We start from the raw sequence: 15,044 nt of genomic DNA on the forward strand, positions 1-15,044 counted from the left end.
AGGTAACCAACGGAGAAGAAAGGCGTGTCTTCACCTAATCATCGGGGGGGGAGGAGTCAGCCAAGCGCGAGGAACAAGGCGTGGCTTTGCCAACGCGTCATCAAGAGGGGCGGGATCGGTAGCCCTTGCGACCAATCAAGGCCGAGGCGAGCTGACTGAGGGGCATTGGCTGAGGGGTGTCATCATTGGCTGAGGGTCGACATCATTGGCTGAGGGGCGACATCATTGGCTGAGGGGCGGCATCATTGGATGCGGGGTGGCATCATTGGCCGAGGGGCGACATCATTGGCCGAGGGGCGACATCATTGGCCGAGGGGCGACATCATTGGCCGAGGGGCGACATCATTGGCCGAGGGGTGACATCATTGGCTGAGGGGCGACATCATTGGCTGAGGGGCAGCATCATTGGCTGAGGGGCGACATCATTGGCTGAGGGGCGACATCATTGGCTGAGGTGTAGCATCATTGGCTGAGGGGTCACATCATTGGCTGAGGGGTAGCATCATTGGCTGAGGGGTCACATCATTGGCTGCGGGGTGGCATCATTGGCTGAGGGGTCTTCTCCTCACTGCTCATTACTAAAAACTGCTCTTCTATGTGAGGATTGATAAATAAAAGCAATTAGAACCAGTAAATTTAGTTTTATATGGCATTTTGCCTCTCTATTAGAAAGTGTGAGAAAATTATATATCTTCGCCATAGGTTGACCTTTGACCCCCACTGTAACCATGGTAACCCCTTAATTATATATAATAACATTGACCCAACGGGTCATGGGTCGTCTAGTATATATATATTCTTTTAAAAAGACTTTTCCATAGGCATTCAAAGACTGCTCGACTTCAGTGATACAGTGGCCTACAAAAGTATTCATCCCCCTCCAATGTTTTCACATTTTGATGCCACCTGAATTTATTTCATGATGCTTTCAAATCAAACTTAACACATCGAGTCTTCACAAACTACTCCAAACTGATAAAGTGAAAAATGCCAGAAAACTGTGAATAAGTTATAATTAACAGAGAATATCAGATGATTCTCAGTTGCATAAGTATTGAAACCCTTTTCCAATGAACCCCAAATCACTTCAGGAGCAAATTATTTATTTGAAAGGTTACAAAATAAGTGTGATAGGTTTCACCTGCATGTAATCAGTGGTTTAATTTTAAAAATTCATCTCCCCCAGTTATCGAAGGAGCTTTAAGGTGCAACTCACTTTGTCAACCAACAAGGCAAACATGAAGACGAAGGAGCTCTCCAAAGAAGTCAGACATAAAGTGGTGGAGAAGCTCCATTCAGGAGAGGGTTATAAGAAAATTTCAACATCACTCATTATCCCTTTGAGTATGGTGATGTCCATCATTAAGAAGCAGAAGAGGTATCATACCACCCAGACTCTATCCAGACCAGGTTGTCCATACAAACTCAGCAGCCGTGCAAGCAGGAATCTGTGTCGGGATGTCATTGTAAATCCAACGATGGCTTTGAAAGTGTGAAAGGCCCTATGTCTGAGATGGGGTTCAGTGTTCATCAGTCAACAATATACCGTTCACTTCACAAAGCTGGCCTCTATAGACAGGTGGCAAGAAAAAACCATTACTGAAAAAGATGCATCTAAAAGCTTGTATGAAGTTTGTGAAAAAGCATTTTAATGATGCTGCCGGCATGAGGAGAAAAGTTTTGTGGGCAGATGCGACAAAAATTGACGTTTTTGGTTTAAATTCAAAGCATTAGGTCTGGTACAAACAAAACGCTGCACATCACGCAATCAGCACAATCCCTACTGTCAAGCATGGTGGTGGCAGCATCATGTTATGGAGCTGCCTTTCATCAGCCGGGAGTGGCAAGCTTGTCAGGATAGAAGGGACAATGGATGGTGCAATGTAAATGTTGACCAAATCTGAACCTTTGACTCATGATTTAGGAAAATCCAGGTCTAAATCCAATATAACAGATGTGCTTATCCATCATTTGCTAATTCTCTCGTATTTAATAGTAAAGTGCATTGATATCTACTAGGTCTTTGTCCTGTCTGTGAGTAATACTGTACAGGGTGTTTCTAAAAGCCTCCGACAACTTTGGTTGTTTATATAGTTACAACCACAAATGATGCAACGATACCTTTTGGTTTATATGATACAGAAGCTCATAACGTTGTGTGCACACCATCGATACACTTCAATGTGAGCTCTGTTTGCCGCACACAGGACATCAAGGCCGTACACGAGTTCTTGCCATGTTCGGCTCAGCATGTTTGCGTCCACCATTGCGCATACAGCTGTGATCCGAGAACGAAGATCCTACAGTTTTACCATCTTAGTGTTGTAGACAACATCTTTGAAAAACCCCCACAGAAAAAAAATCAAGGGGGGCTTATCTTTCATGGAAGGCTCCAGTCACGGAATATCTAGTCCTCACCGAGGCGAGGCCTTCAATAAAAGAGCTGCCTGCATTGATAGAAAAGTGAAGAAAGAGAAAATAGTCGACGAGTTTTTGAGGAAGTAAAAAAAATCTGCTTTTGGAAAAGGGGAAGATCATAAGTGTTTGGAAAGACATGAGAAGGCGAAGAGTTCCAGAGTTTGGCAGCGGTGGGGAAGAAACAAACATCATAACGGCCCACCCTTGAGTTGTCAATGGCCACACAATAATCACGAGATGTAGTGGCTTGTTGAGTATTCCGTGGTCTCTCTAATGGCGGAGGTATACAGACAGCAAGTTCTTGGGAGCAGAAACCGAAGTAATATCTGTAGAAAAAAAAAAGAGAGAAAGAGGGCCAACTTTGCGGAGTAATTCGAGTGGGTCGAGTTTTGAGATAAGATTGGGAGAGTTGATAAGTCGGATTGCTTTGGATTCAATTCTGTCCAGTAAATATGTGGAGCCAGCCTGGTGTTGGCTTAGCGGTTAGGGTGCCGGCTTGGGATCCGAGGATCCTGGGTTCGAATCCCGGTCGATCGCTGAATTAACGCCAGGGGGGTTGACTCAGCCTGTAATCCTTCCGAGGTCAGCAAATTGAGTACCAGCTTGCTGGGATGAATGATCACGGTGTGTACCCCGATTTAGAATAGGTACACCGTATCCCTGCGCATCGTAAGAGGCGACCAAGGGTTGACGTCAGGAAGGGCATCCGGCCATAACAACATTGCCTCAAACAGGGAACCATGATTGTCATGGGGCCCGCAAGGCTAACCCCTGCTCTAGCGGGGAAATGGCCTTAAAACGATCATTCATTCATTCATTCAAGTGTGTGGAGCTAGAACCTCCCCAGATGAGAGAGCAGCACTCTACACAAGGACGAATCAATCCTTTATATAGTTGAAGCAACTGTTGAGAGAAGAAGAATCTTGTCTGGTGATCGTGGGGCCCAGGCAGTTGGTCCGTCTCGGCCAATCCAGCAATCTGGAAAATGTTCATCAAGGACGGCTCGAACGACTAAGGCCCAATGAGGGGGAGCGTCGTCCTGTTGAAAAATGATATCGGGTTGCAGATGTTCAATGTGTAGGAAGGCAAATCCTTCCATCATGTAAATTGTTGAGGTCACTGTATCCTCCTGAGTTGTCCATGTCTTTTTGGAACACCCTGTTCTTCCATGAACCTTGGAGTGATGTAAAAAAAAAAGATGAAGATACCTGTCAGTAATAAGCTCCTATGAATCTTCTAGGTTTGTAACATGAAATAAACCTTCAAACTGCTATTTATTTTTGGCACAACCAGGTAATCGGTTTCCACTCCCATACAGCGATGTATCAGTATCAAAGGATGGACAGGTAAGCTTGTTATTTGATTCCGAAGTGCAAAATAGGTTTATCCATAAAGTGTGGCGCCCACTCCAGGTTTTCACAACATCATATACAGTCAAATTCAATTCCGTTGAAAAGTTCGTATTCTGTTCCTGTTTCATGCAACAATCGATGAAATTTTTTTTTTTTGTAACTTCCAAATAAAAGGCTGCACTGTGCGTCATCGGCCAAGGTATGAGTATGCATTTGTCTTCATGAACCTCCCAGCTGGCCTGTATCCACTTTGTGAAAAAATAATACTTTGGAGCGAGCGAACAAAGCCTCCACACATGAAACGAGCAAAGGGACTTACTTGCTGATCACAACATCATATATCAACATATATGCCAAAGAAATGCGGCCATCTATTAACTACGTACACAAATTTTTGAACAACAACCCCCCTCCCTCACCACCTCCTTCCCACCGGATGCTCTATATCACTTCCCTTTCCTTCTTTTCTCCGATCTCCATCCAAACTTTGATTGTTTCCCCAAATTTTCCATATTTTTGCAGATGATTGTATATCTTTCCATTGAGTACCCCCATCCCACTGCCAGGCAGACGGCAGCTGCATCTCTCACTCTCTGCTGATCTGGAATTGATTAGATGTTCGTCTGGTAAATGGAACATGTTTTTTAATCCTGGAAAAATCTCACTCTGTTGCTCGGGAAGGATCGTCAAATGAACCCACCTGTCGAATATCATTGTCAGCTACGTGAAGTGGTTTAGTCTTTTCAACATCTGGGCCTCGCCATCGGCCATGACCTCTCTTGGGCTGACCATATCGCAAAGCTGGCCTCCAAAATCAGTGACAGACTGGGCATCCTCCATCATTTCCAGACATTCCTTGAAAAAGCCGAACAACTGCTCTTCCCTATGGGCTGGTGCCCCAGCATCCCATCCGTCTCTCCTGGAATTTGGGGAATCTAAAGCTCTCAGCATTATTGGCATTTCCCACAGAGGTTTAATTAAGTACAAAGCCTGTTGCTTTCACATTGGCTTCTCCTCCAGGTTAACTCCCTCTGCTCTCTCTGCTCTCTGAAGATCCTCAGCAACTCCAGGATGTGATTTAAGAAAACAAAGAAAACGGGAGAGGATGGGGATGGGGGAGGGGGTTAGGGTTGAAGAGGCAGAATACGTTCAGTGAGTTTTGGAGGAGTCGGAAGAGAACGGAAAACAGATTGGTCTATTAATGATAAGGGGTAGTGGTTTTTTTGTCAACGGTTTAGAATAGGTACACTGTATCCCTGCACATCGTAAGAGGCGACTAAGGGTTGGCGTCAGGAAGGGCATCCGGCCATAAAAACATTGCCTCAAAACAGGGAACCATGAGCTCATGGGGACCGCAAGGCTAACCCCCGCTCCAGCGGGGAAAATGGCCTTAAAACGATCATTCATTCATTCATACCCCAGTCTTGTCAATAATAGGAATAAGGGGGAACGGGGAAGGGGGGTGGGTGAAAGGTGTGTATGTGTGTATGTAGGCAAATGGGGTCAAAATCAAGCCTCTTTTGCATGTCACAAAAGGGTGGCTGTATAAGTACAAAGCTATTGAATGGGCCTTAAAAATATTTCTCTTTATGACAAAGTTAGAGTTCAAAAACTAAACTAAAACTAAATACCATTTCATATAAACTATATACATGTAGTGGACAAAAAAAAAATGGAAACACCAATGTAAATGATTCGAACGAGGCAACTGGGACGACTGACTGTGTGATCACAACAATATATTGTGGGATTGCCTTCTAGAGGATAACTTTGCATAATATAGTGATAGTTATTTCCCATAGTGCATGTATTAGAATAAGGGTGAGGTTATTTAATTGTGATATAGGGATATTCGTCATTATATGTATACGAAGCTGTCATCTTCCCTTCCCGCATGTGTGTCTAAAACCAATACCCCTTCACACCTTTTTAATGTTTTATCCCTTTGTAATATATCCTTTATGTTCCTTATAGTAGCCCTACAGGCCATTAGCACTAGGGAAGGTGGGAATATGCTGCAATGATGGAGAAAGCAAACCATATAAAGGGGGTGAAACATCGGGGAGGGCTGTCCCGCCCACGGGCTAGGATACCAGCCAATGTTAGCCAAGCGGTGTGCTGCTTGTGATGTCACAGTTGTGGGTGGGGGCAGAGTCTATAAAGGCTGGGTGTGATCTGTGCTGGGTGAGATGCACGGAGACCTAGCTGAGAAGCCTGCATGGGAAATTCAGGGGTTTTCACCGTGATAAGGCACGCACGGACTGAAGCTTCCCAACACATCCCCACCGCAACATGCGCCCATCTCTGCCTCGTGACAACTCCGTGCTTATACCATGAACTGTTTCCCACAAGGCCGTATCACCATGAGGGACAAAGCTGTGTCTCAAAGGGCACAGCCTATAGTATTTTCAGTCTTGTCAATTTATTCTGGTCTTTTCTCCTGTGGTGTGATCGCAACCCATTAAGTGACTATGTAATTAAAAGACTCTGCCGATTATTTGTTTACTTGGGGGCACAGGGTTTTATTATTATCCAGAATGTAATGTTTATTTTTGTATTCCTGCGCTTTTAGGGGTTTAAAACATATTACAAATCCGCGTGGTCTCTGATCGCCAGTTATGAGTAATAAACGTCCATTAAAGGACAGATTGGGTTCGGATGATTAGCACCCAGTACAAGACCATGTCTACATCTGGCGATCTCCACTTGGATCGCTAATTAGGGCAATCTTGTGTACGGCACCTAATACTGCGTCGCCTGATTGCCTCAGGCGTTCCACTGGAGCATGGTGACGTGGCAAACAGGCCTGTAATCCCGACTCGGAATGCCGAAATCAGTTGGCTGGTGCGACTCCTTTGACACGGTTTGTTGTACTCAGACCTGGCAACTAGGACAAGTCTGATGACTACAACACTATATACTCCTTTAAATGTTTAGTGCCAGGCAGCACGTAGCATTTTTACCCCAGGTACGCAAAGCAAAAAGCATGGTTAAGCAATGGGTTCACTTTTGTCTGTCTGTCTGTCTGTCTGTCTGTCTGTCTACAAAGGTCAGTTTATGATTGAAGAACAATTTAATTTCAATTGAATGTTAATTTTAAACACGAATCGGAACATGAATCGGAAAACGAACCTGTAGTTTAGCAGTGCTTTGGCTCTGAATTCGTCCTGACCGGGCATGTGTACAGGTATGAGATAATTTCTGTCTGTCTGGAAGTCAAACAAAATAGAAAATCATTCCAAACAGGAAACTTACTGTTGTTTAGGATGTCATAAAGGACACAAACAACAGGCATGAACAGCTAATGTAACATGTTAAATAAGGTGGTGTAAAAGACGCTGCATCAATGGCGGTAAACTTCCCCCCAAAAAATTTTTCTACAAACTTTTAAATCTTTATTTTATTTAAATTATATTTAAAATTTATATATTATTTAAAATCGTCTTCACTCTTTCATTCCTCGTTTCTCCCGCCTCTGGAACAAAGTCCCTCACTCTCTTCAATCCCACTCCTCCCTTCAGGTCTTCAAAACAGCTGTTCAACACGATCTCTTATCTTTCCCCATCCAAAACCTTCATCTTTTCTACCCCCATTAATTCACCCCAGATCCACTTTTCTGAAATACCGACTTCTTTCCTGGAAGTCCTAGCAGTGTCCATGTGTTTTTGTTTTTTTACCTCTCCGACCACCCCCTCCCCCCTTCCCACGCCTCCTTCCCCCAAGCCCTCTCCCTCCCACAGATCTCCCGATGTCCCTGCTCTCAAATGTTGTACATTTGTGCTTCCCCCCCTCTCCCCATCTTGTCTCCCGCTCCATTTATTTTGTCTTATGTATCCGTTTGTTTTTTTGGCATTAATGTTAACTCTTACACGAGCCTCGATCTTGTATTTAAAAAAAAAAAAAAAATTTTTTTTTGATTTATATACTTGAGCATTGTAGAACTGCCAAAACCTTTCCGTTTAGCAGTACTTGGACTTTTTTGGGCATTTCACGGCCCGATGACCAATCAAATGTGCTACTCGCAGACCATGCCATGCTCTTGTTCTCAAGATGGTGTGGGGTACAGTGTTCTATGAACTCTCTCGTTTTTGTTTTAAGTCTTTCTATGACTCAGACGGGGTTTGGAACACCGACCGCCCAGACTCGGAACGGATGCCAACTCTATAACTGTTATGCCAATGAATCTGGTGGCACAGAGGATAGCCGACTTAATGTGCCATGCTAGAAGCCCCTATATTTGGAATGAACCAGACGGAAGTTTCAGTCAGATCGAATACCTTTGATAAAAGAAGTCCGTTCTCCAACATTTAAAAGGGAAAATTCTCCACCAAATGAAATTCTCCATCAATGAAGGAATATTGTAATGCTGGGAGTACATCCGTGCTGCTGATGCAGTGCCCCCCTGTTCACAGTAAGCTGGTACTCATTTTTCTGACCTCGCAAGGATGACAGTCTGAGGAGTCAACCCACCTGGTGTTATCTAACAGCACAGCAGGGGCTACAACTCAGGACCCCGAGATCTTAGGCCAGCCACGTTAACCGGTAAGGCAACACCAGACTTCGTAAAAAAAAAATACTGAAACACGACGAGAGAACCAAACGTATCTTCATATTTTGCAACACATTCTTGAGAGAGAAAAAAAAAGAGGGAGAGAGACGATTATAACCTGAGTCGCAAAAATCAGTTACCTGGCATAGCAGACTTGGGGATGTGACAGCTTCCGCTAAAGATCAAAAGGTTTTCCTCCACCCTTTGTCATTTCCTGCTGCGCTTGTGTTATTACTACACTGTATCTGTATGGTACGAGAAGAGTGCAAACTGGAATGGCTAACATGTCTGCTTATCAACACAGGACTCTACCTTTTTCATTCTTACACCTTTGGTTCAAGGTAGAACTTAAACTGTGATAAGAGTTGTGGAGGTGGAGGGGAGAGGGCAACACACTTATGGAAATGAGAAACAGACACATCGGCTATGCTGGATCACAATGGGACATTGGGAGCCTGAGACGAACTGCACGAGTACACGTGGACAAGAAACACAGATGGACAAATAAATATATATACTAGCTTTGCTCAAAAAGCGTCGTTACTGTGGAACGGGCTTGTTTTACCTGAGGATAATGACTGTGCCTGAGTTGCTGTGTTGTCATGATTTACACCAATCATAATACTGAAGGAGCTGAGCTCCAACGCGAGTTGAAAGAATTGACGCGACCAAAGATGGAAATTCGTCCGAGTAGGTTTAATAAATGTATCACACTCGGGTACTCTGAAAAGCCCGTTTATCGGGCAGCAATATATATACACATTTATGTCGGGAAGTTTGCCCGGCAAAAGCTATACCGGGCATGCCCGGGTATCAAGGGCGAGCCTTGGAAAGGCGAGTCTGGACCTGCCCGGGCGTGTTTGGCTGCGGCCTGGCAAGTCGAGGCTGGGCGTGCCCGGGCGCTCTGGACGAGCACTGGAAAGGCGAGAGCGGGCATGCCCGGACGCTCTGGGCGAGCCCTGGAAAGGCGATAGCGGGCATGCCCGGATGCTCTGGGTGAGCCCTGGAAAGGCGATAGCGGGCATGCCCGGACGCTCTGGGCGAGCCCTCGAAAGGCGAGAGCGGGCATGCCCGGGAAAGACGAGACCGGGCGTGCCCGGGAGGTTCGGGCGTGCCCGGGAACAGTGAGTCCGGGCATGCCCGGGAGAGGCGCGTCTGGCCGTGTTCTGGCCGGTGCAAGGCGATTGTGTGCATCCAGCGGTAACCGCTACACACGCCCCTCCAGAATCGACCTGCACCGGCAGGGTCAATTTAAGGGGGGTCCGGATGACCCGGCCGAAGCGACCCCTGGAGGGTCGTGGGGAGGGGTCCGACGTGGTGGTGGGTGGTCGAGCGGGGGGAACTGTGGACGGGGGGCGGCCTCGCCGCGGAGGAAGGGCCAACCGTGGTGGTCGGTCGACGTCCATGTGCGCCGGTTTGAGGCGGTCCACAGAAATCCGGTCCGGCCGGCCGCCGAAGTCGACGATGAAAGACTTGTTGCCCCATCGCAGGACCCGGAAGGGCCCGTCGTACGGCGGCCGGAGTGGCCCCCGGTGCGCGTCATGACGCACAAAGACGTACTCCGCTGTGCGAAGCGCCGGGGGGACGTAGGACTGGGGGCCACTGTGGCAGGACATCGGCACGGGGGCAAATCGTCGGGCGGCCTCCTGGAGGTCCGAGCGCTGGCGAGCGGCGGACCAGGGACTGGTAGCGTCGGGCACGAATTCGCCCGGGACGCGGAGCGGCTGGCCGTAGAAGAGCTCGGCGGCGGACGCCTGGAGGTCTTCCTTGGGGGCCGTGCGAAGGCCCAAAAGGACCCACGGCAGCCGGTCGGCCCAACCATCGTCCTGAAGGCCGGCCATGAGTGCGGCCTTCATGGAGCGGTGAAACCGCTCGCACAACCCATTGGCTTGGGGGTGGTAGGCCGTGGTGCGGTGCAGCGTGACCCCCAACGAACGGGCGACCGTGCCCCAAAGCTCAGACGTGAACTGTGGGCCGCGGTCGGACGAGATGTCCGCTGGTGCGCCGAAGCGCGCGACCCAGGTGGCGATGAACGCCTGCGCCACGTCGGCGGTGGTGGTGGAGGTGAGGGGCACGGCCTCCGGCCACCTGGTGGTCCTGTCCACCATGGTGAGCAGGTGGGTGAACCCCCGCGAGGGGGGCAGGGGACCCACCAGGTCCACGTGGATGTGGTCGAAACGCCGTTCAGGCACGGCGAAAGGTGCCAGCGGGGCCTGGGTGTGGCGGTGGACCTTGGCCCGCTGGCAGGCCGTGCAGGCGTTGGCCCAGTCGCGGATGTTTCGTCGAAGGCCGTGCCAGACGAAACGCGCCGACACCAGCTTCTGAGAAGCTTTCCGGCCCGGGTGAGAAAGGCCGTGGATGGAGGCGAAGATGCGGCGCTGCCAGGAAACGGGCACGATGGGGCGAGGCTGGCCCTGGGAGACGTCGCAGAGCAGGACGGTGCCCGCGAAGGGGATGTCGGCCAGGCGGAGGCCCGTGTCCGCCGCACGGAGTGCCTGCACCGAGGCGTCGGTGGTCTGGTCGGCCGCCATGAGCGCGAAGTCCACCCCGAGGTGGACCGCGTTCGGGCTGGCCCGCGAAAGGCAGTCGGCCACGGCGTTGTCTTTGCCGGCGACATGCTGGATGTCCGTGGTGAACTCCGACACGGCGGAGAGGTGGCGCTGCTGGCGGGCCGACCACGGCTCCGTGACCTTAGCCATTGCGTAGACCAACGGCTTGTGGTCGACGAAAGCCGTGAACGGGCAGCCCTCCAGGAGGTGTCGGAAATGGCGAACGGCCAGGAATAGCCCGAGCAGCTCGCGGTCAAACGTGCTGTAGTTTAACTCGTTCGGCCGGAGTTGCCGGCTGAAAAACGCGAGTGGCTGCCAAACCCCGTCCACCCATTGCTCATGGACGGTGCCCACCGCGTAATTGGAGGCGTCCGTAGTGAGGGCGATGGGCGCGTTGAGCACCGGGTGAGCCAGCAGCGATGCATCGGCGAGGGCCCGTTTGGTGCTGGCGAAGGCCGCGTCCATGGCCGCGGACCAAACAATGTCATGGTTGGCCGGCTTGCCCCGGAGGGCCTCGTAAAGGGGCCGCATGAGCTGAGCAGCGCGGGGCACGAATCGGTGATAAAAATTCACCATGCCGAGGAACTCTTGGAGGGCCTTGATGGAACGGGGACGCGGAAACGTGGTGATGGCCTCGACCTTGGTCGGCAGCGGCACGGCCCTGGTCTTGGTGATGCGGTGGCCCAAAAAGTCAACGGTCGTCGCGCCGAAGTGGCATTTGACTGGGTTGACAATTAAGCCGTGCTCGCTGAGGCGACCGAACAGTGTTCGGAGGTGGAGGAGGTGCTCGGCGCGGGACGTGCTGGCGACGAGGATGTCGTCCAGATAGACGAAAAGAAACGGCAGGTCGCGCAGCATGCCGTCCATCAAGCGCTGGAACGCCTGGGCCGCGTTCTTGAGGCCAAACGGCATCCGCAAAAATTCGAACAGGCCGAACGGCGTGATGACGGCCATCTTCGGGACGTCGGCCGCCCGGACAGGTACCTGGTGGTAGCCCCGTATCAGGTCAATTTTCGAAAAGATGACCCGTCCCGCCAAACGGGTGGAAAAGTCCTGAATATGCGGGATCGGGTACCTGTCGGGGGTGGTAGCGTCATTGAGACGGCGGTAGTCGCCACACGGGCGCCATCCACCCCCCGGCTTTGGCACGATGTGCAGTGGCGAGGCCCACGCGCTATCGGAGCGCCGCACGATGCCGAGGTGCTCCAACTCGTCGAATTCGGCTTTCGCCATGGCGAGCTTGGCCGGGTCGAGGCGGCGGGCCCTGGCGTAGACCGGCGGGCCCGTAGTGGGTATGTCGTGCTCGATACCGTGCCGCACCGCGACGGCCGAAAACGTCGGCCGTGTGAGGGCCGGGAATTCCACGAGCAGGCGAGCGAACTCGTTCGTTGCCGGGAGGGCGCACGCCAGTTTGGTCGGCGCGGAGCTGCTCATTGTGCACGCCAGGGAGCTGAAGGTCTCGGCGTGGACAAGGCGACGTCGTTTGACGTCGACCAGCAGCCCGTGCGCGCAGAGGAAGTCGGCGCCCAGCAAAGCCACGGGGACGCTGGCGGTAACAAAAGTCCATTGAAAGCGCTGGCTGCCGAAGCAGAGGGTGACGACGCGTGGGCCGAAAGTGCGTATGGCCGAGCCATTAGCAGCGACCAAAGAGGGGCCGCAAACTGCGTCCCGCCTGTCCTGCTCGGAGGCGGGTATGACGCTCAGTTGGGCGCCGGTGTCGCACAGGAAATGCCGCCCAGACACTTTGTCCCGAATAAACAGCAAGTTGCCCGAGTGGCCGGCGCTCATGGCTGGGAATGAATGCCGGCCCGGCCTTTTCCCGACCTGCCGAAAGTGCACGGGGGCCGGCACGTCCGAGCCTTGTGTCCGAACCTGGCATGGTAATAACACAACGCCCGGTCAGGTGGAGGCCCCGGCCGTCGTGTCGGAAGCGGGCGGTGCGGCGTGGCGGCCGCCAGTTGCACCGGCAGTTCGGCCTCCAACCGCGCAGGGCGCTCGGGCGTCGTGGGCGTCGCCTCGGATGGCGGCGGGCTCCAGGTAACAGCGCCGATGTGCTGGCCCACCGAGGAGATCTTATCGGCTTCCCTGGCGAGGGCGCGGGAATCCGTGATCAACGTGCCAGCCAGGGCGAGGCGTACCGGGTGAGGCAGCTGGCGAAGGAACAGCTCGCGGAACAGAAAATCCGGAGAGTGCTCACCGAGCAACGAGAGCATATAGTCCATGCGCTCGGACGGGCACGTGTCGCCGAGCTCGGGCAGGTCAAGCAGGCGCCGTGCGCGTGCTGCCGGTGAGAGGGCGAAAGCATCGAGGAGGAGTGTCTTCAGCGCGTCGTATTTGTCAGCAGCCGGCGGGTGCTCGAGGAGGCTCAAGGCGCGGGCCGCGGTGGCGGAACCGAGCGCCGCCACAACATGGTGGAAGCGGGTGTCGTCCGCGGTGATGCCTCGCAGGGCGAACTGGGAGTCCGCCTGGGCGAACCAAACAGCCGCGTGAGCCTCCTAGAAGGTAGGCAGTTTAAGACTCACTGCCGTGTCCATGTCGGTAGGTCACCAATGAAGGAGCTGAGCTCCAACGCGAGTTGAAAGAATTGACGCGACCAAAGATGGAAATTCGTCCGAGTAGGTTTAATAAATGTATCACACTCGGGTACTCTGAAAAGCCCGTTTATCGGGCAGCAATATATATACACATTTATGTCGGGAAGTTTGCCCGGCAAAAGCTATACCGGGCATGCCCGGGTATCAAGGGCGAGCCTTGGAAAGGCGAGTCTGGACCTGCCTGGGCGTGTTTGGCTGCGGCCTGGCAAGTCGAGGCTGGGCGTGCCCGGACGCTCTGGGCGAGCCCTGGAAAGGCGATAGCGGGCATGCCCGGACGCTCTGGGCGAGCCCTGGAAAGGCGATAGCGGGCATGCCCGGACGCTCTGGGCGAGCCCTGGAAAGGCGAGAGCGGGCATGCCCGGGAAAGACGAGACCGGGCGTGCCCGGGAAGTTCGGGCGTGCCCGGGAACAGTGAGTCCGGGCATGCCCGGGAGAGGCGCGTCTGGCCGTGTTCTGGCCGGTGCAAGGCGATTGTGTGCATCCAGCGGTAACCGCTACAATACAAGCAATTATTTTCCACAAATTTATTTGTCGTGTTTGTGATATTACATTTTAATAGGCAATTTAGGTTGAAGATTTAGGTTGAAAAAAAATATAAAAAAAGAACCCCTCAGCACATACATACGGAAGGGGGGGGGGGGGTTATTACAAATGTATTTGTAATATACGTGATACACTGATATTACATTTTATAAACAATTTAAGTTGAAAAAACATTTTATTTTAAATTTTTCCTAAAAACATAAAACATACCCTTATGACGTACACACGGGAGAGATAGATGCACATCAGAAGTTTGGTTCGACTTCACAAAAGTTTGAGGGAGTAGTTCATTGACAAGACGAGACAAGACAGACGCTGCACATATTGTTGCGTGCTCCTCCCCAAACCCCGGTCGCGGTGTACCTCTGAGCCCCGAAAGGAGTCACGGCAGAACGATGTGCTATTATGTGTGCCAATGACCAATGGTGAAACCACACCAATCAGTTGTTCCCAAAAACCAAGTATTGTATTAGTATCGCACAATAATAACAGCACAAGTACAATATACTTCAATTGCACAACAAAATACCATATAATTCCTATGATGGTACCACCAGTTTCTTAACTCGATAACTCACCGTGCTCCACGTGAGCGAAATGTAACACCCCCAAAGTCACTGTCCCGGCACCAAGCCAAAGTCGATCCACGCTCCGGTGATCACAAGAAAAAGGTCGTATCGAGACCAGAACCCCGGACGGCTGCCAGTCGACGCTGCCGAAGAGCCGCTGGGTGGGTGTCGGGCCGACGTCGGTCAGGCAAAAGTTCACCCAAAAGGCGACTGGGAATTCACACCTTCAGTTCACCAGACAAGGACGCTGATATGAACGAGCAGTGGCTCCCAAGCGGAAAACCGCGAATTCCCAATCGAAATCCAAGACACACACGCGGACCAGGCTAACGGCTGGGGCATGGTGAAATGGCTGGAGCGAGGTGAAATGGCGGACGGGCCTGTAATGGAGGCATACCTGCTCTCCAACAACGATTCACTTCGGAACCACAAAACCCGTCACGCAGGCTTATCTGTCACAGCGATAACGA

General features: G+C 51.4%; 1 long non-coding RNA gene across 1 annotated transcript; it reads right to left on the bottom strand.

The window, feature by feature from the left end:
* Positions 1-1,086: 1,086 nt before the first annotated feature.
* Positions 1,087-14,656, bottom strand: LOC137437408 (uncharacterized). The gene is made up of 4 exons (XR_010986528.2): positions 14,584-14,656; positions 8,460-8,564; positions 6,903-6,979; positions 1,087-1,569 (listed from the first exon to the last, which is right to left on the bottom strand). It is a non-coding gene; the product is annotated as an uncharacterized LOC137437408 (long non-coding RNA).
* Positions 14,657-15,044: the final 388 nt, after the last annotated feature.

This window comes from Myxine glutinosa, chromosome 12 (genome assembly GCF_964187855.1).
Source record: "Myxine glutinosa chromosome 12, kmMyxGlut1.1, whole genome shotgun sequence".
In the NCBI taxonomy this organism is placed as follows: domain Eukaryota; kingdom Metazoa; phylum Chordata; class Myxini; order Myxiniformes; family Myxinidae; genus Myxine; species Myxine glutinosa.